The sequence below is a fragment of the Cibotium barometz genome, chromosome 7, assembly GCF_041138505.1.
Source record: "Cibotium barometz isolate CiBa-2024 chromosome 7, ASM4113850v1, whole genome shotgun sequence".
Classification (NCBI taxonomy): Eukaryota; Viridiplantae; Streptophyta; class Polypodiopsida; order Cyatheales; family Cibotiaceae; genus Cibotium; species Cibotium barometz.
In genome coordinates this window covers 30,655,477-30,679,119 of record NC_141052.1, presented here as the reverse complement: position 1 = coordinate 30,679,119, position 23,643 = coordinate 30,655,477, and the positions used below count along the sequence as shown (strand labels likewise).

Genomic DNA, 23,643 nt, shown 5'->3' with positions numbered 1-23,643 from the left:
TTCTCAAAATCTAGTAGGAGAATAATGAGATTCTTTTGGCAAATCCTGGCCCAAGCAATTGCCTCCCAAAAAGTGAAGATGTTGTCTAGAATGCTTTATCCTAGAAAAACATGTCTGAGTATCAAGAATCCATTTGGGAGGAAGGACTAAAGTCTCTGATTGATGGCCTTGGCTAGAATCTTATATAAGCGATCTCAAAAGGGGAGGGTGATGGGTCTCCAACCACTATAGAATCTCAAATCTATCACCACCCTCTTTGGGAATCAAGTGTATCAGACCCTTTGAAAGCCTCTCTGGCATGGCACCCGTTGTCATGATCTTTTTGAAGGTTTCTCTAAGGCCACCTTTCATGAGATCCTAGTGATGAAGAAAAAAGGAAACTAGAACCCCATTTCTTTCATGCATTTTCCCCTAGGGAGTGTCGTCAAGGCCTCCACCAACTCCTTAGTTGTGAAGGGAATCAATAGGAAGTTTGGAGAGTAGGGGAAACCACCTCTCTTGTGTGCTGCCATAAAAACCACCTCTCTCGTGTGGTGCTAGAACCTCTCTCGCTCATCCACCACCTATAAGGATATGGGGGCACCTATGAGAATGGATATGAAAAAATATATGTGGTTAAGGTTCTCACATGGGGGGGCTAGAAATGATAGATGCATCCTAGCCTTGTAATGTACGGATACCATGTCTCCACCTCTGGGGGCATACAATCTCAAAGAAATCCCCAGTGACTCTATCTCTTGCCAGACCGATTCTCGTGCATCCACCACCTATGAGGATATGCGAGTGTGGCTCTGGCTCTCATATGGGGGGTCATAAATGATAGATACATCCTAACCTTGTAAGTTGTACATACCATCTCTCTGCATGTGTGGGCATGCAACCTCAAAGAAATCGCCAGTGCCCTATCTCCTACTTGCATCAACCAAAAGGAAGCTCTGGCATGGTATCTATACTCCACCCTTCGCTCTTCTTTGAATCTCAGATTTATACAAGCGACAACCAACTAACCCTCAATCCACATGCTATTTGGGGAGAGCTCTCTTGAAGTTGCGAAAAAGAAGCAAGGCCTCAGCAAATTCTCCTCTCTTGCTCACAGAATCCAGCCAATTTGCACTGTGCTACCTCCTTCAGCAAACTCCTAATCTCACTTAGGCCTACATCCAAGGTGCTTGCGGTGGAAGCGGCTGATCTTGAGAGAAAATATAGCCCCTCCCATATCTACTCTATCCTGATGTATATCATAGAGTCCTAGATGAGGCTATCAGGTATACAAGTACTCAAGTGTGCCCTGCCTCCATAGGGATCCTCCACAGGGACAAAATAACTAGAGCATGATCGGAGAAAGTAGTCCTTGCCAAAATACCAATCATTCCCCCATGATCGCAAGCCCACTCATTCACATAGAATCTATCATCTGGAAATATTGCGATGGTGCTTCTATTGTCAACCGTCAAGAAGCATAGACTCCTAGGGTTATATCCAAACTCTGGTAAATGCCAAGGGTCCTTCCCCCTAAGAGAGCCAAGATCAAAGCCTCGCAAGAAGAATACTTTGAGCCAAAAACTGTAGCCATGCCTCCTCCGAGTTTACCCTCTCCCGACTCTATCATGTTAAAGTCCCAACCCATATACACCAAATGTTGGCTTGTGGAAGGGACTAGCGAGCTGTACTCTAGAAGGTGGCTATGCTTGCAGCCGTGTTCACAATGCATAAAATTTTTAAAAGCCCACATAGTCCTCTCCAATATCAATGGTCACCCACTAAGCCTAGCCAGTGTCAATGGTGCTTGAACCAACTACTACTGATGGTAATAGCTTCTCGTTGATAGAAAATCACTCATAGAAATACAAGATTTATTTTTATAGATATGATATCTATTGAAGAATGTATGCTGTGAACTATTTAATTATATCAAAATCAAGTGTGCTAGGAACTATTTAAGTCCAACTACTACTTTTGGTAGTAGCTTCTCACTAATAGAAGTACAAGATTCATTTTTATAGATATGACATCAATTTAAGAACGTATGATTTGAACTGTTTAAGTATATCAAAATCAAGTGTTCTAGGAACTATTTAAGTCACTTTTATGGCTTTTTTTGTATTTTGAAATACACATATTTTCAAATGACCAACTTTCATTTAGAAAATCCTACCCAACTTTTTCTTTATACCAATCAGACACACTTGAGTAGTTTTTTCACTTTTCAATATTATGTGTAAAAGTTATATCACATTTGCATAATCAAACTTGATTCATTTTTATGACTAAAGCCAATTTTATCGCTCAATTACAAGACTATTCTCAAGGGATGTGCCACAAGAAGCTTAATTATTTAGTTTTAAAAATGTCTTTTCTTGGAAATCTATTATTGTTTGTAGGAGAGCATAGACTAATGCACATGTGCAAACTTTTCTCTCTTAAAGTTTATTAGCTAAGTCTCTCATTTGAGGGATGTGTCACAATTTAACTCTTTAATTTTTAAAAATTTCTTTCATTCTAATTTATTGTGTTACAAGGAGAGAATAACCTAATGCACTCATGGAAACTTTTTTTATTGGTAATTTATTTTGTCTTTCATGGTAAATTATTGTGTTGAGAAGAAAAGCATTGTCTAATGCACACATGGAAACTATTTTCTCCCAAATTGATCCTCCCTTTTTCTTTAGATAGATAGAGATCTATCAAGATATATATATGTGTGTGTGCGTGTGTATGTGTGTGTATGTGTGTGTGTAGAGAGAGAGAGAGAGAGAGAGAGAGAGAGAGAGAGAGAGAGAGAGAGAGAGAGAGAGAGAGAGACTGATGTCTTCAAAATACCCAAAGGGTCTATGAGGCCAAGAAGGTAATACAATGTATCCACGATGATGACTATTGAATCATTGAAAAGAAAAACCATACAAAACCAGCTACTACACCTGCTAAAGTATATGTGTGATGCTACATGATGACAATGTGTGGTCATATAGTGAGAACCATCATCTCGCAAAAATAGAGTGAAAATGAAACCTTAGCATCTTCTCTATGTGATTGAATCTCCCCATGTTGTCAAATGATATCTTGGATTTGGTGGAGAGATGAGTCCTTTGAGATTTGGAGTGTCTAGCTCTTAGAAGGGATCATGCTCTCTCTCCAATGACTCCCTAGATGTATGACTTTGAAGGGTTCCATGTTTTTGATATGTAGTTATTGGTGATTAATATGTAGTTGGTGGGACCTCTACTATCACAATATTGGATGAATAAGTTTGTAATGGAGATCTAAGAACCATCTCATTGGCTCTACTCTCCCTAGCAGCATGATCTTGTAATGGAGGTGTAAGGAGCATCAACATCTCAATGGTTCTAGATCCCTAGTAGCATGATCTCCCTATGATGACAAATCTATAGTAGGTACATACCCAAGTAGCTTAAAGGATCTTGTCCACCTCAAAAAAGATAGCAGAATTCCTCATAAATTTGATAATAGGGTTAGCATTGGAATATTGTAGTGCTCCTCATAAATTTGATTATAGAGTTAGCATCTAAACATTGGAATATTGTAGTGCTCCTCATTGGAATATTGTAGTGCTCCTCGTAAATTTGATTATAGGATTAGCATCTAAACATTGTAGTGCTCCTCAAAAATTTGATAATATTGTTAGCATCTAAACATTGTAGTACTCCTTTGGCTCCACCTTCGTGGGGTGGTCATGTAAATTATGCATAACCATGCCTTGTGAGTGAGGGTTTCCTTTTGCATTATTCAGATTCAATTTAAAAACATAGAGTTTATACTTTGAGTTATCCAATGATGATCTATATAGCATGTGATGTGTGCCCACAAAGGTGTCCAAGTATCATAATGAATCTATATAGCATGTGACATGTCCCACAAAGGTGTCTAGGGTAGCTCATAAATGAATCTATCCTTAAAAACTCACATATAGTGCTATATGTAGAACTAGAGTTCTATAGGCAGATCTCATAGGGCCAACGAAGTGTGGCTCTTTGTGAAGCCCTACCACAAACAAAGATGGATGAGCTAATTGTCTATTTTTGGGAGAGATCCAACCGAGTGTGGCTTCTATGAAGCCCCAGAAAATGAACATGGATGACATAATTGATATAAATATATATGTATATATTTTTATATGTAAAGATGTGTGTGTGTGTGTATATATATAGATATAGATATAGATATAGATATAGATATAGATATAGATATAGATATAGATATATGTATGTATGTATGTATGTATATATAAATATAATATATATATATATATGTATATGTATATGTATGTATGTATGTGTGTTTGTGTGTTTGTGTGTGTGGTGTATATATATATATATATATATATATATATATATACCTCAGGGGGTTCACTATATGTAAACCCTCTGTATCACGTGCATTAAAGGCCTACTTTAAAAACCCCTTATCTGTGATTTTTTCATAAATAAAACACACCCTTTTTCTATTCATCCTATGAATATAGGGTTTAAATGGTACCCTTATGTACGTAAAAAAATGTGTTAAAAAAGGATTTTAAAAATCCCTTCTGGTGAACTCACATGCTACGCTTACATATTCATGAGTGACCCCCCCACCCCCCCCCCCCCGAGATATATACATACATACATATATATATATATGTATGTATGTATGTATACATATGTATATATATATATATATGTATGTATGTATGTATGTATGTATACATATATGTATATATAGATATATATATATGTATATATATATGTATGTATGTATGTATACATATGTATATATATATGTATGTATATATATATGTATGTATATATATACACATATATGTGTGTGTGTGTGTGTGTGTACATAGACACACAGACACACACATATATATACACACACACACACATATATATATGTACACACATACACACACTCACACACACATACGCACACATACACATATATATATTTGCACACATACATGTATATATGTATATTTATATACACATACATATTTGTATGTGTGTTAGAGTGGAGATCAAATTAGCAACACACACATAAATGAAAAAAGCAAGGAGAGATAAATAGAAGCATAGAATTCAAAATAGATTAATAAGAATGAGTGAAGTACAAGTGAAGCGGCATGATAAGTCACTTACACACATAAGAGTGCATATATACACTCAGTGAAAAAAACATCCTGAAGAGGGACAAAGTATTGGAGCCCATTATTAGCCTACGTCCACACATCACCACCATATAAATGGCTACAAATCCCCCTAATAGTGATGATGTGAATATGTATAAGAATCATGTGGCTGATCAATACCCAAATGAGAATGAGCCTAGATATTTTTGAGAATCTTTAAGCTTCTCTCATGAGAGAGCCTTCATGAATATATCCACCACATTATCGTGTGTAGAGACATAAACTACTCTAATCAACACTTGGTTACTCGCAATGGCTAATGCAATTTGGCTATCAAAGAAGATGGAGGTGAAGATCTATGGCAAAAGGCATCTGAGTCATACACACTCCACATTCATTGGTAAAAGTTGCTAGCTCAAAGTGGCCCGCTATTGACTTCTTCTTGCTAAGCTATGATATACATGAATCACCAAGATGAAATAAAAATCCACTAGTGGATACTCTCTTGTTATAACATTTAGCCTAATCAAAATCACAAAAAGCATGCATTTGAATATTACCCCCCTTAGCATAGAATAGTCCAAGAAGCTAAGTGTCCTATAAGTATCAAAATACTCACTTGGTAGCCTGCCAATGCTTACTTCTAGGACTGTGCATAACCTTGCTCTAATATCTGTCTTCCTATTACATAGATAGATGAGGAACCCAACAACTTGCTCATAAAGTGATGCATCAATGGTTCACCTACATCTTGGAGACTAAGCCTAGCACCCATCTCTACTAGCTTACAATCTTGAAGACCAAACCGTGTAAGTAGCCTCTGTATATACTTTGTCTGCAACATCACAATACCATCATCATTTTTCATAAATCGTGTATGCTTAAATAATAATGTAGTAAGCCCAAATCTTTCATTTCAAATGATAAATGTAATTCAACCTTGAAGGTTGAAATCGTCTCCTTTTTTTAGTAGGGCCTTTGAGTAGCACATCTTCAACGTATAAAATGATGATCAAAAGACCATATTTACTCCTCTTTACATAAAGTCTTTACATAGAGAGGACTCTCAGTTGGATTGTTGCAAAAGCCATTTTTTGCAACCAAGTATGTGTTTATCTTCTAATACCATTCTCTAGGATCTTATTTAAGGCCATATAAAGTTTTTCTTAACCTGCATACTTTAGACTCCCACCTCTTCTCAACAAAACCACGAGGCTAAAATACATAAAACCCCTTATGCAAATCACCATTCAAGAAGGCAGTCTTGATATATACAAATGATGTATAATCTAACCATGATGTGCTACCACAGTGCAATTATACACCTGATTATATTATAGTCATATGAGATGTGGATGCAAAGGTCTCATCATAATCTATGCCCAATGTCTCTTGAGGATAAACCTTTGCAACAAGATTTGCCTTGCTACCATCAGCTTTATGCTTAAAATAATAAACCCACTTCAGACCAATGGCCTTTTTACCAAAAGGTAAATTTGCTAAATACCAAGTGTCATTTTTGAGGATTGAGTCATGCACATCATGCATGGCATGCATCCAAATGATCATTTTACTGTGCTTCTTTAAACAAAATAGGATCCTCTTCATTGCATGTATTAGAAATGAGAGCTTGATCAACAAAAGAATAAGATGCATGATGAGAACCTACACGTGTTCTACTAGGTAAAGAAGTAGCTAATTACGATTGTCCTGTAATGTTTACACCCCCAGCCATTTTGGCATACTCTTATATGGCTATATGACTAATTTGTGAGGTGAAAATCGAGTTGATTTTGAGCCATATGGGCTGATTTGGAGCACCTTGTTGAGAATGCAATTGTTGGCATTGTACAAAAATAGGCCCGTGTATCATCAAAGAGGTCTTCTGAGCATACATTTTTCTCTTTTTTTTTTGCATAAAAGCATGGACTGAATTGAGTTCTCAACAAAGATACCCTCTCTATTTTGTGGTCGGATGGTAGAGTGTATACCCTTTGTTTTTTGAGTTGTATCCCACAAAAATACATTTTATCACCTTATCATCAAGCTTATTGTGTTGCTCTTAGGAACAAGAGCATAAGCAAAACACATTTTATTGCCTTATCATCCAACTCATTTCATTTTTTATGCTCAAGCAGCACAAGAGCATAAGCAAGACAACCATTAAAAAATGTAACTACAAAGGGTTCCTACCATTCCAAACTTCATAATGGGTAATTATCTACAAGGCCTCGGTGGGGCATCTGTTTAAGCATATGAGTGGCACACATAACTACATTTAGGCAAAAAACAAGAGGAAAATCTTAGTCTTTAACCATGCAACATGCCATCTCCATGAGAGATCTTTTATTCCTCTCAGTGAGACCATTTTGTTGAGGTGTATAAGGCACTATACATTGATGTTTCATGCCATCTCCATGAGAGATCATTTCTTCCTCTCAGCCATACCATTTTGGTGGCACTATGCATTGATGTTTTATACCTCTTTCAACTATATATACATGGAAATCCTTTTATATATACTCTCCTCCTCAACATGTACTCCCCCCCTTGATCTGTACGAAGGGTGTTAACTTTATACATAAACACAATATTAGCCATAGAAACAAAGTATTTGAAGCATATCAAAACCTTTCTTTGACTTTTCTTTTAATGGATACACCCAAGTCTAATTCAAGACAACCCTTACCCATTAATCTTTCGAGAATGATTCCCATTGTATCTTTTCCCAAATGCATCCCTCACATACATGTTTGAAAAGGGCTTCAAACTTTGGGTTCTAACACCATCTCTTACTTTTTAAGGTGTAACAAACTCCCAAAATTCAAGTGACCAAAGCAGGCATGCCATAGCTCCACATCACTCACAATATTTCTGGCAGTATAGCTATAGCTATAGAAGAATAATGTGCCAATATCTCATACCTATCCAACCTATAAAGCCTTTATCTTAGAGTACTAGTGGGAGTACCACAATAGTAGGTTGTTATTTTTGCATAGGATTTTGCATACATGTCTCCATCGCTTCGATCATGAACTGTACACCTTTCATCAATAAATATGACCACTAAGCCTACCCTAGAAATTAAAGAGGCTGACAGAAAGTTTTTTTAATCCCTGGTAGAAATAAGACTTATGAGAGATTCTATGCAACTGATTCATGGTAGTCTATCCATGTTTAGGTGGCTACTCTCTATGATGAGTAGCACAAGTGTATACTCCATGCTAATGAGTACAATCTGTGTGCACTCCAGTTAATGAGTGCACCTAGATCCATTCTTTACATTGGGAGCTTTACTTTGATCTTGGTAGCTTTACTTTGATTACTCTAGTCAATGAGTAGAGCTAGATCCGTTCTTTACATTGGTATCAAAGCTTTGCTTTAATCTTGGTATTAGAGATTTACTTTGATCTTGGTAGCTTTTGGCTTTGATCTTGGTGGTCATTAAGATTTAATCATTTTTTGATCAAGCTTACATAATTTTTAAGATTACTTTTATCTTGATTTATGTGTATTAGTAATAAAATTAGTGTTAATAAATTTTTATGAGATTAGTGTTAATCATTTTAAATATATACTAATCACTCTTTTCAAAAAAAAATCTCTTAGTTTAGTGCACAGTTTCCTTGATTCACGATTTCTCTCAAATCAAATCTTTTCATAAACCTTAGTTTCCTTCAACATTTACATAAATTCTTTGGATTCTTTGCAGTTTGCAAGATACTGGTGGTTTATGTGCAAATCTTGGTGTAAAATTTATCAAAAATGTATGCAGATTACATATCTATTGCAGTTTTGAGCAAATTTATGTGAAGATTGCAGTTTTATTATAGATTTAAGCAGATTTTGTGAAGATCACAGCTCTATTTATAGATTTTGAGCAGATTTATGTGAAGTTTATAGTTTTGATACATATTTATGCTGAGTTTACTATATATAGTGAATTTTACAAGAATCTTGGTGAAGATTTATAAAGTTTACAAAGACATCAGTGCAGAAATGAAATCTTGGTGCAAAACTATAACAGTAAGTGATTATTGATAAAATCTTTCTTAATCTTGATCATTTCTTATAAACAATAGTGTTTTCTTTAAAATAAATTGCTACAAATTTCAAGAAACCATGAATATTGTTGAAAAATCAAGCAATATAAGCACAACTATTGGATTCTTATTGAAATTGTTGCAAGAAAAGCAAGATTAGTGAGTCATATGGGAATTATATGCAAGATTGATCAAGTTCTTGCAATCTTTTGTGACACATTTTGCATTACTAAGGTGATTGAGTCCTTGATCAATAAAGTGATAAATAGTATATATATATATATGTATGTATGTATGTATGTATGTATGTATATGTATATGTATATGTATATGTATATACACACACACACATAAAGATATTATAAATATGTGTATGTGTGTGTGTGTATGTGCGTGTGTGCATACACTTATGGATTTATATAGACATATGTGTATATATATGCATGTATATATACACACACATATGGATACATATATGTATATGTGTGTGTGTGTGTGTGTGTTTTTATGTATTTATCTATAAATATATTGATAGATATAGAATTATTAAAATATTAATTTTTCAAAACCTGTGTTTTTTTAATGAGAGAAGAAACCTTTCAAAAAAAAGAAAAACTACGAAAACCTTGAGCCTTTCAAAACCTCAAAATATCTCTTCTTATATTATGATTGTTATTATTAGTACAATAAGTAGAGATTGAAGATGTCACTATCATTCTATAATTCTAATCAAAATAACAGTTTTATTTTATTAGAATATTGAAGTTTCTTGTTTGTGTGTAGCTTGTAGGAAAAGATGTAAAGTAGGTTAGTAGACTACTTTTTAAATCCATGAATACTAATCTCCTCATTATGTTTATATGTCAATACTTTTGATAGTTAATAGACATGATAAAATAGGTTATATATATTTGCACACATTTCTCCTAAAAAGTTCTTGTCTTTGTATAGCTTTTTGATGGGTAGAAACCTCATGTCTTTACATCTCAAGGATCTTGAGATACTTGAATCAAAGCTTCAAGTTATAATCAATAAGAAAAAAATAGAGAAAAGTAAGTATGTTGAAAATACTTTATTATTTTAAAAATTTATATTATAAGGTTATTGTCATGCTAAAGTTATTGTAAATGCTCTTATGTTTTACAATAATTAGATGGAGATGTTTGAAATTCAAGCTCAAGATCTATGCAAGGAGGTACTTTCTTAACATCTTTCCAATGTATGTTGACTTACTTTATCTTTCAATAATATGTTGATTCTTTGATGTTTCATAAATTTACTAGTTTCTACATAGTATATGAGGAAATAAATATTGTTTTTTCATGATCTAGATAGTGTAGATTTATAAAAAAAGTAATACTTGAAGAAAGTCAAATCTTTACAATGTTGACTTGCTTTGTGTTTTTTGATTATATGTTGAGATTTGATGTTTCACAAAGGCACTAGTTTCTTAACACCTTTCTAATCATGGATGTTGACTTACTTTGTGTCATCTCGATAACATGTTGATATTTTGATATTTCACAAAGCTACTAGTTTTTTTACATAAGTATAAAAAGAATAAAAAATATTTTATTGATATCTTGGTGATGTGGCACTAAAATAAGTAATATTAAAAAAAACTTCTTTGCGTTATTCTCTCACATACACTAACACATATATGGGCGAATGTACACATGTATATACATGTGTACATTAGTCCATATATTATGTACACATATGTATACATGTGTATATGCATGCATTATTTTATTAATATCCTATTGATGTGGGATTTAAAAAATGATAGAGTGAAAAAATCTTTTTTGCATTATTCTCTCACATGCACTGAGACAAACATACGAACGAATGTACACACGTATATGCATGTGTACATTCATCTTCTAGATATTATTTACACATGTATATACATGTATATATGCATAAACAAGCATGTGTGCATATAAATATTACTAGGAATTGGGTGGACCCAATGAGGTCACCCATCCCAATTATGTTCATGCTAATGTATAATTAACTAGAGGGTTCCAAAGTTTGGTCTAGCCCTATAGACTCCAAAACCTTAAGGTAATGGAAGACCTCCCTAGTCTATCCATTTTATGGAAATCTCCTAGTGCTATGCTTTGATACCACTTTCCTCAACACCCTCCATTGGTGCCAACTTGTCCACTTTTTCTTGCTCAGAGGTTGAACTTGACATCCATATTTTCTTGGGTCATAGGGGCTCAAGTTGGTTTCTTTCGTTGCTTAGAGGTTACACTTCGACCCATGGCTATCATTGTGTGTTGGAAATTGGGTGGGGTTCCAAGTCGGGAGAGGTCACCCATCCTAGTTGCGTTCATATACTAGTGCATGCTTCTTCCACAAATTGGTCTAGCCATCTAGACCCCAAAACCTTAAGGTGATGGAGGACCTTAGGTCTATCCATTTTGTGGAAATCTCCTAGTGCTACACTTTGGCACCACTTTTCTCAACAAATACTTACACCTACACTTCAACATGTAAACACACATACACACATGAAAATATCCCCACATACTACAAAATCAATATTGAAACAAGAGATCAAAACAAGCTCTAGTATAGTATGCTATGGCAAAAGTTTCCTTTTGGTGTCCAACAGAAGGATTTAACATCTATTCTACTCAAACACGGTATCTTCTATATGAAGGGTATTTTAAAGATGATCAATAAAAAATATGATCATGAGATTATGATAAGCATTGACTTTTGATTCACACCCATTATATGTACTATGAAAGCTTGAAAAAGGTTTCTTTATTTCACTACAAAAAAGTAAATATTGTTGATCAAGTTACCTTTATGTACTTCCCATCAAAACTCATTCGTAACGTAAAAATTAGAGTGGGTCATAGGGTACATCTTACTTATCCAAAAAGTATATCATTAATCAAGAGAGAAATTACACAATATGATTTCCTACCCAACCAAGTCACAAAAGTTGGTGAGGATTTGACCCTCATCATATATACTTTGAGTATCTTGTATATACTTCCAATACTTAAATCTCTTCCTCATTCCTTAGGTATTGTTTATAGTTTCTTGTTAAGATATTTGGTAAAGAAATCTCTTCCTCATTCCTTGTTTCTAGTGGCATATTGATTGTAGTTTCTTTGTAAGCTATTTGGTAGCCTCGTGAGCTTATTATAGATGTGAGGTTGTGCTCCTGGACACTTCTACTATCTTCCACACAAAATAATAATGTTTAGCTAATGTTTGGTCTAGTACTATGTAAAGTGATGAAACACAAACTATTAGCTAATGTTTCGTCTAGTACTATGTACGAAGATAAAACAAATATTGATGTTAAATAATGTTTAGTCTAGTCCTACATAATACAACTATTGATTATACTATTGAATAATGAATGGTCTAGTACTACATAAAACTCCAAAAATGATAAATTATATTTTTGGACCTCTTTTTGTTGGGGTAAAATTACGTAGGAACACTTGATGGACATCGATTGATTCGTTATTGAAAAATGAATTATTGCCTTGTTAAGAAAAGGGAGCTAATACATAAGTGCCACGGACAAAGGGATGCTTCAGATGCATGGTTTTAGGGTTTCTAACAATCTTGATAGCTTTACATTAGAGGACAAAACCCTAATTTAGTAGAAGATGTTTTGGACTAAATAAAAATTGGATATAGGGTTTCACTCCCCATTCCACGAGCTCCCTTTCTAGCCCTTAACCTCTCCATTCAAACACCTAGGTAATCGGCTAGGTTGCATTTTATATTGGATGTCCTATTTTTTATAGTTTTTGATTCACTTAGACTAAAGGCCATGTTGCTACTGGTTGACTAGAAAAGTTACAATAAAGTACTACAAATTTGACCAAGTCAAATTTACCATGAATTTAAAACAAGGGTATATGAGTTTCATGCGTGGGAATAAAGAGGTTACATTGGTGGCCCTGGGACTCAAATTCCAAGCATTAAGATGATTAATGAAACATAATTCAAGAGGAGGCTCATGAATGTGGGATGCATTTATGTATTATAGCTTTGCAAGGAAGAGAGCGATGAGGTTCAAAGGGTGAAGTTATACATAAAGGTATGAAGAGTTGTTAAAAGATTATGAAGATGTATTTTAAACGCCAAAGTTCTTACCACACCAAAGTGAGAGTTGGATCATGGGATAGAGCTTGAGCCACATATCAAGCCCATCAATAAACCATAGGTTGTCAAAGGTAGAAAAGGATGAAGTGGCGAAGCAAGTGCTAGAGCTCATGGACATGGAATGGGTTACTTATAGTCAATCACTTTTTGCATCACCCATAATCTTGGTCAAAAAGAAGGATGACACGTTTTGCATGTGTGGACTAGAGAGATTTTAATAAGTCAATAATCAAGAATAGATTCCCTATTCCAAGGATTGATGACTTGCTTGATGAGTTAAAGGGTGCACATTTCTTCTACAAGATTGACTTGAGCAATATTGGGGTGTCACCACTTGAGAATCAGAGAGGGTGATACATACAAGACGACTTTCCAAACCAAGAGGGGTTTGTGCCACTACTTGATTATGCCGTTTGAATTGTGAAATGCATCGATCATATTTCAAGCATTGATGAATAGAGTTCTTAGACTTTTCCTTTATAAATGGGTACTTGTGTTCTTTGATGACATCTTGATATATAGCATGAGTGAGAAGGAGCACTTAATGCATGTAACGGCTATTTTGGATGCTTTAAAGGCCAATAAATTATATGCAAAGGAGAGAAAGTGCACTTTTATAGCACAAAAGTTTGAGTATCTTGGATACATAGTGAACAAGGAAGGCATTATGGTGGATCCAAAGAAGGTGGAATGTGTTAAGAATTGGCCTACACCTACAAATACCACTCAATTAAGGGGAATGTGTTAAGAATTGGCCGACACCTACAAATACCACTCAATTAAGGGGATTCTTGGGATTGTTATCATTTTATAGGAGGTTTATCAAGAAATATGCTCATACTACTGCTCCTCTTACCAACAAGCTTAAGAAAGAGGATTTCTTTTGGGATGCCATAGCCGATAAGATCTCAAGGGAATGCTCGTAATCAGCCCCTATACTTGTAAACTTGGACTTCACAAAGTCATTTATGGCTCAAACTGATTGTGGAAGAGGCATTGCGTAACAAGTGTGGTCTCGTATATAATAATACACCCAAGGACAATAGACCATGCACGTGGACAATATTAATAATAGTGTGAAAAGGGTGGTCATGCCCAAGGACAAACCATGCCCATGGATAATTTTTATGTTAGTGTGAAACAAGTGGTCCAGTATATATATCAAAATGAAGCTATAATTGGGGGCTAATCACTTGAATATGAGAAATTGCTCTTTCCTCTCTCTAAATGAAGCTATAATTGGGGGCTAATCACTTGAATATGAGAAATTGCTCTTTCCTCTCTCTAAACCTAGGCTAATCTCTTTAAGCTAAGCTAATCCAAGGCTAAGCTAGGCTAATTCTAGGATAATCTAGATGTTGCTTTTGTTTTTTTGGTGTATCACAGAGCATGGTTTTAATCCATTTTCATCTTCATTTCAAGAAAAGTTGAGGGATTCTTGAGATTCTTGATTTTCTTGATCTTTCTTGAGTTTCTTGATTTTCCCAATATTTTCTTGAAGAAATTTGTCTAAACATGGAAAATAGTTCAAGTTTGATTACAAAAATCAGGGCAATGGTAATCTTGAGTGTTGGCCATGGCATTAGAACATGATTTGATCTCAAATTTAAGATATTTGGACCATTTTTTGAGAATCGAACAGGTTTTGGCCAAAGTTGCGTGTGCAGTGTGTACAAGATTTGTGTGGTGTGGACTTGCACACCTTCTTCCCTCCCTGTTTTTGAAGCTATGGAGGATTGGGAGCTAGATTGGATACCATTGAAGCTTAGAAAATCATTGGGGAGGTGGCCAACATTGTTTTGATCCCTGAATTGTTGGAAACAGGCCGATGATGGCATTTTCTTTCCATGGAAATTTCGCACAGGTTGCCGCTAGTCCCTGGTGCTTTTTTGTAAACCCTAGCTACCATTAGTGATGAAGCTTGTGTTCTATGGTTCTAATCTCATGTTATAAGGTACAATATGCTTCACATGCTTGTGTTTGGCACTCTTTTATGTGACAATTTTCTAGGGTTTCTTGAAGGGATCGTAGACATGATTAAGGTTTGTTTAGGCATGATTAAGCTTTCATCTCCTAATTGATTTCTCCATACACCAGTTAGCATCATAATGTCTTGAGTCTTGCAAGAAATGGCTCCTTCTTGATTCCATGGTTCAAGAATTCTGGATTTTCATTAAGAGGCCCTAATTTCATGCCATTGATCCTTTCTTTGCAAGATAATTGCATTGCCTTGCCATTGAGTACTCTAATGATGCCATTATGAAGTGATAAGATCTCATAAAAGCTATTGAAAAATCCCTAGAGCAATAATTTAGGGGTTTTTACTTTTTTTTCCATTTAGATGTAATACATGCTATTCGTGGCTATTTCCATGCCATTTGAATAGCATATAATGGGATAAATACATGCTCCAATAATGCTCATGAATTCCATAACCACATATGAGGATTGTATGTGTTTGATATGATTCAAATGGATGCTCAAGCTTACTTGTATGCCATGGTGAGGGAATAAGCTTGGTTATTGGCCATTGGATGTGTTTTCTTGATTGATGGAGCTATTCTACATGATAGAGACATGAATCAATACTATGGAATGATATATGATATGCTTATTGAGTGCTCAATACACATGTACATGGAGGTGTTGAATGCTCATGATTTTGGCATTCCTATGTAAGTCCTTTGGAGCTATATGGTGTTGGAGAAGAGAATGGAAATTATGCGTTTGACATTATGACATTGGCATGAGTTCATGCTATTCTTGTAAGTGAACTCTCTCACATATTTGGATTGCAAACTTTCATTACATCCAATTTTAATTTCATAATTCTTGTAGAATCTAGTATGGTGAGAGCGTTCCTTTGGCACTAGGTGGAGTGACCAAAGGGGAGTGCATCTTGAACCTTTTGTGCTACGAGTGTCTTGGTAAAGTGGTACAAATAGGGACTAGGTACATGGTATGAAGACATGGCCTCAACCCTTGCTCTCAGATCTAAAATTTGGTAAGGGGGTGAGAATACTTGGCTAGGAGATTGGCAAGTAGCATTCCATCAACACATATTGACTTGCTCTCAGATCTAAAATTTGGTAAGGGGGTGAGAATACTTGGCTAGGAGATTGGCAAGTAGCATTCCATCAACACATATTGACTGGCATTGGTAATGATATCAAGTTGGCAATGGAAATTCAAGATAATGTAATGGATATGATTATGTTTTTACATTGAGATATTGCAATTGATGCCCAAATGTTATGCTAAAATTTTCAAAATTTGCTTAGGAACACTTGAGGGACATCGTTTGATGATTGTTGAGTAATGGGTTATTGCCATGGATAATGGGGATGCTTCGAATGCATTATTTAGGATTTTTGGCATTCTTGATAGATGTTCAGCAGAGGACAAAATCCTAATTCAGTAGAATAGGTTCTGGACTGATATAGGGTTGTATTCCCCATCCCTTTGTTTTAGGGGTCAAAAGGCCAATCTACTACCAGTTGGATTTCTATAGAAAAGTCAAACCAAAGAGTCCTACAGCTTTGACTAAGTAAAAGGTGATCATATACGTGGATTGTAGACTCTGTTACCTCTCCATAGAGCTAAAGATCACTCAATTTAGAGTTTTGAGATTTTCCAAAGGTCAATTAACATTTTAGAACGATGTCAAAGGCCAAAGGAAACTACAAGGAAGCCCTTAAGCATGAAGTGGGCACATCGGATGCAACACAACACATAAGGCAAGATGCCCAAGGAGCTATGTAAGAAGTGATCAATGGAAATAATTTCAATGAAGGGATGCATCAAGAGGTTAATGTTCAACATATGCATAATGTTCCACAAATGCCTAAGGAGGGAGGCATAATGTACTTCATGCAAATCATGCTTAATAAGATGGACCAAATATTTCAATTCATAGTGGATAAGTTTGATTCTATAAGCAAGGAGTCACATGATGGACTCACCGGCTTGAGGCAAAATGTGGACAAGGGAAAGAATATTATGGTGAACCTATGTTACATATGACCAAATGCTTTCAACCAATGGAGCCACAAGCTTATGGACCTTTTGTAGGAACTTCACATGAAAATGCATCACATACTCCTCAAGCTAGTGTGCACCATGGTGATAGGAGCCATGGATCTATTATTGGAAAGAAGAACTTGCCTCCATCATTAACGCATCAAGGTGGAACAAATATGCTAGGAATGCCTATGCATGGCCCTATGCATAATGTCTCTTCAATGAAAGGGAGGGGTTTGGAAAAAGGAAAAGGCATAGTTTTAGAAGAACCAAGGGTGGATGGAAATTGGAATCCTTCACACGAGTGGTTCTCACTTCAATGAGATGAGAGCTCCTCACTTCAATGATATTGGAGGTCATCACTTCAATGAGATGGGTCATCATCCTAATGGAATGGAATCTATTCATGGTTCAATGAGTTTGGGAGCAATGATGTTAGACCATTTGAGCATAGACCACATGATCATTCATCGAGGTGGTGATGAAGATGCATTTAAGGGAATGAAGGACGATAACATTCTCTAAGTTCAAAGGTGAAATCTCAACCAAGATGAGTTTGAATAATGGATTGATGAAATGGAGCTTTACTTTGAGCTTTCTCTCATAGTGATAGGTCCAAGGTGTTATTTGCTACTTTGCATCTAGAAGGCTATGCCCATGCTCATGGTGGCGGCACTTGAATACTCATGGCTTTTTGATCATCACTACTTGGGTGGACTTAAAGAATGATATGAGGAGAATCTTTGTTTTAGCCGTTAATAGATCAAGGATGGTGGTGAAATGGGATGATCCCACTCAAACGGGAAATGTCAAAGATTATGTACACAAGTTCATGAAGTTTTCACTTCATGTTGTGGAAGTCTTGAGTGACAAGTAAAAATTGAGTAAACTCATCAAAGGGTTGCAAAACAACATTAAGGTTTATGTGGATGCTCAAAGACCCAGAACCATTAAGGAGGTCATGCTTCTTATGGAGATCTCTAAGGCAAAGTATACACATGGAATGGAGCAAGGCAAATTGAGGAAATTTATCAAAGGGTTGCAAAACAACATTAAGGTTGATGTGCATGCTCAAAGACCCAGAACCATCAAGGAGTTCATTCTTCTTCTGGAGATCTCTGAGGCAAAGTATACACATGGAAGTAGAGCAAGGCATGGGTTTAGGACTGATTTTGACACTTCAAGTATAGGTAAGACTTCAAGTGGTGTTGTACCTCACAAGGGTCCTCCTAGATTCCCAACCGTTTATGGAAGAGGTGTAAGAGGAAATTTCAGATTTGGAAACTCTGTTCCTAGAACTCCAAATGATGATAGAAAGCAAGCTGATGCAAAAGCATCTAACAAGAGCAAGGTTATTGGTGAAGACGGCATTAATGAATTGAAGGAAAAGGGCTTGTGCTTTAAGTGTGGCGACAAATGGAAGAAGGATCATTGGAAGGCCAAGAAGATGATCCTAAGCATGATTCTCACCAAACCTTGCTATGAAGCCATCAAGGAGGATGGGGATGATTATGAGGAGTGTTTTGAAAATGCCAACACAAATGAAGTTGAAGATGTATATAATGATAGTGAATTCCCTTTTGATCTAGGTGGATTAGAGAAGAGTGAAGTTGATTATGATGATGGGTTATGGCCCCAATCATTTTCTGCATCCACATACTCTTGGTAAAGAACAAGGACTATAGGGATTTGAATATTGTTGGCCTACATCAATGGCTTGATCATCACGTGCAGGTGGCCCCCTTAGGTAACGATGCCCAAATTGGCTCATTATGAGCAGTTAGTTCCTAATAACAAGGAAATGGATGATGAGATTCTTTTGCAAACCTTGGCACGTCCTCTAAGGTTCCAAATCTGGTGATCCCCCCTCTTCTTCCCTTCCCCTCCCTCACCTTAGTTTTTCTCCCCCTCTTGTGAATCCCCTTCCTCTAGTGATTTTTCCCCCGCTATGGTGTCCCCCCTCCCTCCTCTAGTGATATTCGCCCCCTCTAGAGTGGTCCCTCCCCCCCTCTAGAGTGGTCCCTCCCTCCCTCTAGAGTGGTTCCTCCCCACTCCTAGTGATATTCCCTCCCTCTAGAGTGGTTCCTCCCCACTCCTAGTGATATTCCCCCCCCCATCCACAATGGTTCCTCTTGCCTCCTCTCTCTTCCCCCTCTTCTGCTTTCTCTATTTCTTATCCCCTTCTTATACCTCCTCCCTCTAGGGAGATCCCCCCTTGCATGGTGGTCCCTCCCCCTTTATAGGCCTACTCTCTCTTCCCCCTCATGTGATTCCTCAAATTCTTCCCCCCTTCATAGGCAAGCCTCCCTCTTCCCCATCTTCTTCTTCTCCCTCAATTTCTTCCCCCCTTCCTCAATCTCCCCTATCCATTCCTTGTGCCCCCATGCCAACTTCCTCTAGATTCTTCAACCTACACTCATGGATACACCAATTTAGGGATCTTGTGGATATGACTATTGCAACCTCCTTGATGTATCCCAAGTTGCGAGGTACCCCCTCATCATGGGGGTGCCTATTGACTATGGCCTCCTTAGATTACTTCCTCTTAAGGCCAATGAATTCTCAGAGATCATTATGCCACATTTGTGTGGTCTTCCACCATATACATGAGGCAAAGGAATAGTGGCTCTCTATTCTCCTCTAAGATTCACCCATGGGAGGGAGTGAGATTATGAGTCTACCTCCTCTTCCATTCACTCACAAGTGGTCTCCTTAGCTCAATACTTGGGAGATATCCATCAAGTTGACATCATCACACCCACTTTTGAGCCCTAAACCACATGGAGTTAGTAGGCTCCAACCTCCGATGTCAAGATGGAGACATTGATGCCTCCGAGCTTGGAGATGATAGTATATGTGCTACTCCATGTGGCAATCACCTTGATGCTCTTCCTCCACTTCCTTTATTGCAAGAAAATGGAGTATAGAGGAGGTGTACTCTGTAGGGCCAGATTCCATCGATATTTATAGAGAAGATCCTGTATCACTTTGGCCTGCACCTCGCCCACCACCAGCGAGACTATTATTATTCCCCCTCCAAAATGACCTTGAATACCCTTTGTGGAGAGGGTGTATTGAGAAGGTCCCACTCCCCCCATCCTCAGTTTTATGGATTATCTCTTGGAATGTTCACAAGATGGGTAACCCTGCTTCTGTCGCAAAACAAGAGGGCTTATTTAGGAGCTTTACAAAGACTTAGTAGGAGGCCCAGTTGATCTTTTGTTCCTTTAGTAGCCTGCGTGATTGTAAATGCAGGAAGATTTTTCCTGAGTGCAACCATATCGTTTGGTCCCCACCTTTTAACATGCTAAAAGACCCAGAGATAGGTACACATGGATATAATTGCTGGGAGTGAGTACATGGCCCTCGGAGGGGTGTGCTTTTAGAAAGACTTACATACAACTTGTGTTCAAAGGGTATTAAGAATACCCTTTTTGTGTATTTTGACTTAATAAAATGACCTCTTTTTCTTTATAAGTTTATGGGTTTTTTTCAAAATTTCATTTAAAACCCCCTTATATGTAAGTAGATTTTTGTAAACTTTTCTCAAAATCTTTGTTAAAAAACCTCTCCTAATGATCAGACATAGTAGACTTACATAATTTGTAAGTGAAACCCCGAGACACGGCCTAGGTGGAGCTAGTCTTCTTCTTAAGAGGATGCAATCCTTGGCATTTACTAGAGTTTTATAGAATGCCAAGATACCATCGCTTCTCAAGATTAGACTAGAGGATGCAAGGACCAAATCTCTTGCACATTAACATATTTTATATGAATGTGGGCTTGTAATGTAGATGTGGTTTGGTTGGTATTCTTGTAGGCACCAGTCAAATTAGCTTCTAGTTATACTTATCTTGGAGGATGCTTCAAGACCAAAGTATGAGCAGAGTGTCCACTAGCTCCCTTGACAACTTAGTTTAGACTCTGAGACTGCCCTAAGACTCCAAGAGATTTGGAAGTTCCTCACTTTTAGATGATGAGTGGTGGTAGATCCATGCTTCACTATGGACTTTAGGAGATCGATACCCTTTTATAGAGCACAATTCAAGACCATATTTTGTATGATCCCCTAATTTAGAGTATTAGATATACATTAACCTACATACTAAAAGTATGTAGCCATATTTCAACTAAAAGTATGTAGCCATATTTCAACTAAGTATATTCAACTCTTTTGAAAAATTATATAACATAAAATAAACCTTGTGAATAATATATGATATCTTTTAATGGAAAAAAGTAGCACAATTAGTCAATAAATATATAACAATGTTATTTCTTTTGTATAAGCTATAGATCATAAAGAAAAATCATTATTTATACATATAAATATATATCATTTTAGACCATTGTTACGATAAGATGCATCACATATATGTGTACATCATTTTCAAGCATTGTTCTCTGCAATGGCTAAAATCCCTTTCTCACTTTCAAACAGGCTTGCCAATTCAACTAGCTCTTCATGGATATGGGAGGCAAGAGCTCTATGGAAACATTTTAAACTCTTTCTGTACCAAACTTATAAGATACCCACCCCTCAGCAAGGAAGGTAGGTACCCCACTTGGTAAGATCAATCTTAACCTATTATGAGAGCTACCTCATCAATGCCTCTTCTAGAAGATCTGATCTATAAGAGATCTCCACAAGGTTGGTGGTCCTAAAAGAGAGCCACCCTCTGCCCACACTTATTTGTCATCCTCAATTCAAAGGTAGACACATTGAGAAAGTGGTGGATGACCTCACCTTGCATTGTCAAGAACCGATTGGTGGTTGACTACCTCCCGCCGGCATTTCCTGCTTTGTCACTAGGGGTTCCTTGGGCCTCCATGCAACAACTACTTTGATAACTTTCCCTTGCATTGAAGAAGCTATAGAACTTCTTTTTTGACATACCGTTAGAAGGACCATCGTGTCTTCTTCCTGTGAGATTTGTTCACTTCTTTTAGCATCAACATAATATGTTTTTTTTAATCCCAAGCAGCCTTGACAGCTTTTGATTGTTGTTGTTAGCCTCTGGCCTTCGGGAAGTCCTGGTAAACAATCTTATACACGGGTACTTTTTATACAGAATGGTACCATTTAAAGGGGGGTATTTACAGATTGAATAGAAAAAGGGTGTGTTTTATTCATGACAAATTTACAGATAAGGTGTTTTTAAATTAGGCCTTGAATGCACGTGATATAGAGAGTTTACATATAGTGAACCTCCCAAGTTTCTAATTCACCAAACTACCCATAGTCATCATTTCAAACTCATTCTTGAACCTAGATCTAGGTACATGGTCTATATTGGTTTTACTTTTATTAAAAAACTAAAATATAGTATTAGAAATCAAATGCAAATCAAAATCTAATATAAAACATATTTAAGTTTAATATCTCGCCATATTAATGTTTCACATCCATGGACTCCTTTATTGAAAAATCCAACCACAAAACCAACTTCCTTAGTGCTATGAAATTTCAAAAATCCCCCAATGATGCTATAGTTATTTTCTTGAAGTCTTGTACCATTTGAAGCACCTCAGCATATTTATATGGTATCCCATCATTGATCGATCCCTCACATCCGAAATCCATAAGGGATGTCTCCAATTGAAAATGTATAATCCTTCTTTGGTACCACTTTGAGAATATCTTTTCATTATACACATAAAATATATAGCATTGCTTTATTGGATTGGAAGGGTGGATAAAGGTCTCGAACTCATTTTGGTCTTGCTATGGATTTTGTTGCAAGACGTCAAGACTTTTCATATTTTGCTCTCTCAGTGTGAGCAATAAACTATCTCTTTCAAGCTCATTGGTATTCTTCTTTTTCCAACTCTTTTATTAATAAACAAAGTAATAAAATTAGAATATAAGAAAAAGAAGAAAAAACGTTAGTAAAATGGAACCTATAGATTCATTGTTGAACACTAAGTAGAACTTTGACAATTGTGTTGAGATGTCAACCTCATGAGACGAGCTGCTGACACTCATGATGATTGTTCCACATTTACACCATTGGTGTGTTTGGTAGGCTAACATGATGGATCTCTGCGAACGATTCTACAACTGAACTACACCTATCTAATCCAATTGAGTTATGGTATACTTATGTTGCTAGCTCACCTACTTAGCATGATCACATTATGGACCGCTTATACATAGCACTCTAGTACTTATGTTATTCTTCACTTATACATAGCACTCTAGTACTTATGTTATTCTTCACTTATCTTTTATGGCCTTCTTTTAAGAGCAAGAAGAAGAAAGATATTTCAGTCTTCCATCTTTCTATGTGTGTTTTATCCATTGTTGTG

General features: G+C 36.4%; 1 long non-coding RNA gene across 3 annotated transcripts in view; it reads left to right on the top strand.

Annotated features, from left to right (window-relative positions):
* LOC147636886 (uncharacterized) overlaps window positions 1-23,643 on the top strand; it is a 68,756-nt gene that overhangs the window by 22,444 nt on the left and 22,669 nt on the right. For 2 of the 3 annotated variants that reach the window (XR_015266286.1, XR_015266283.1), the window contains 2 exons: window positions 10,120-10,220; window positions 10,322-10,363. This is a non-coding gene — a long non-coding RNA (uncharacterized LOC147636886). Of the gene's footprint in view, window positions 1-8,837; window positions 8,979-10,119; window positions 10,221-10,321; window positions 10,364-23,643 lie in introns of those variants that run through there. The other variant, XR_015266287.1, reaches the window with a different exon arrangement.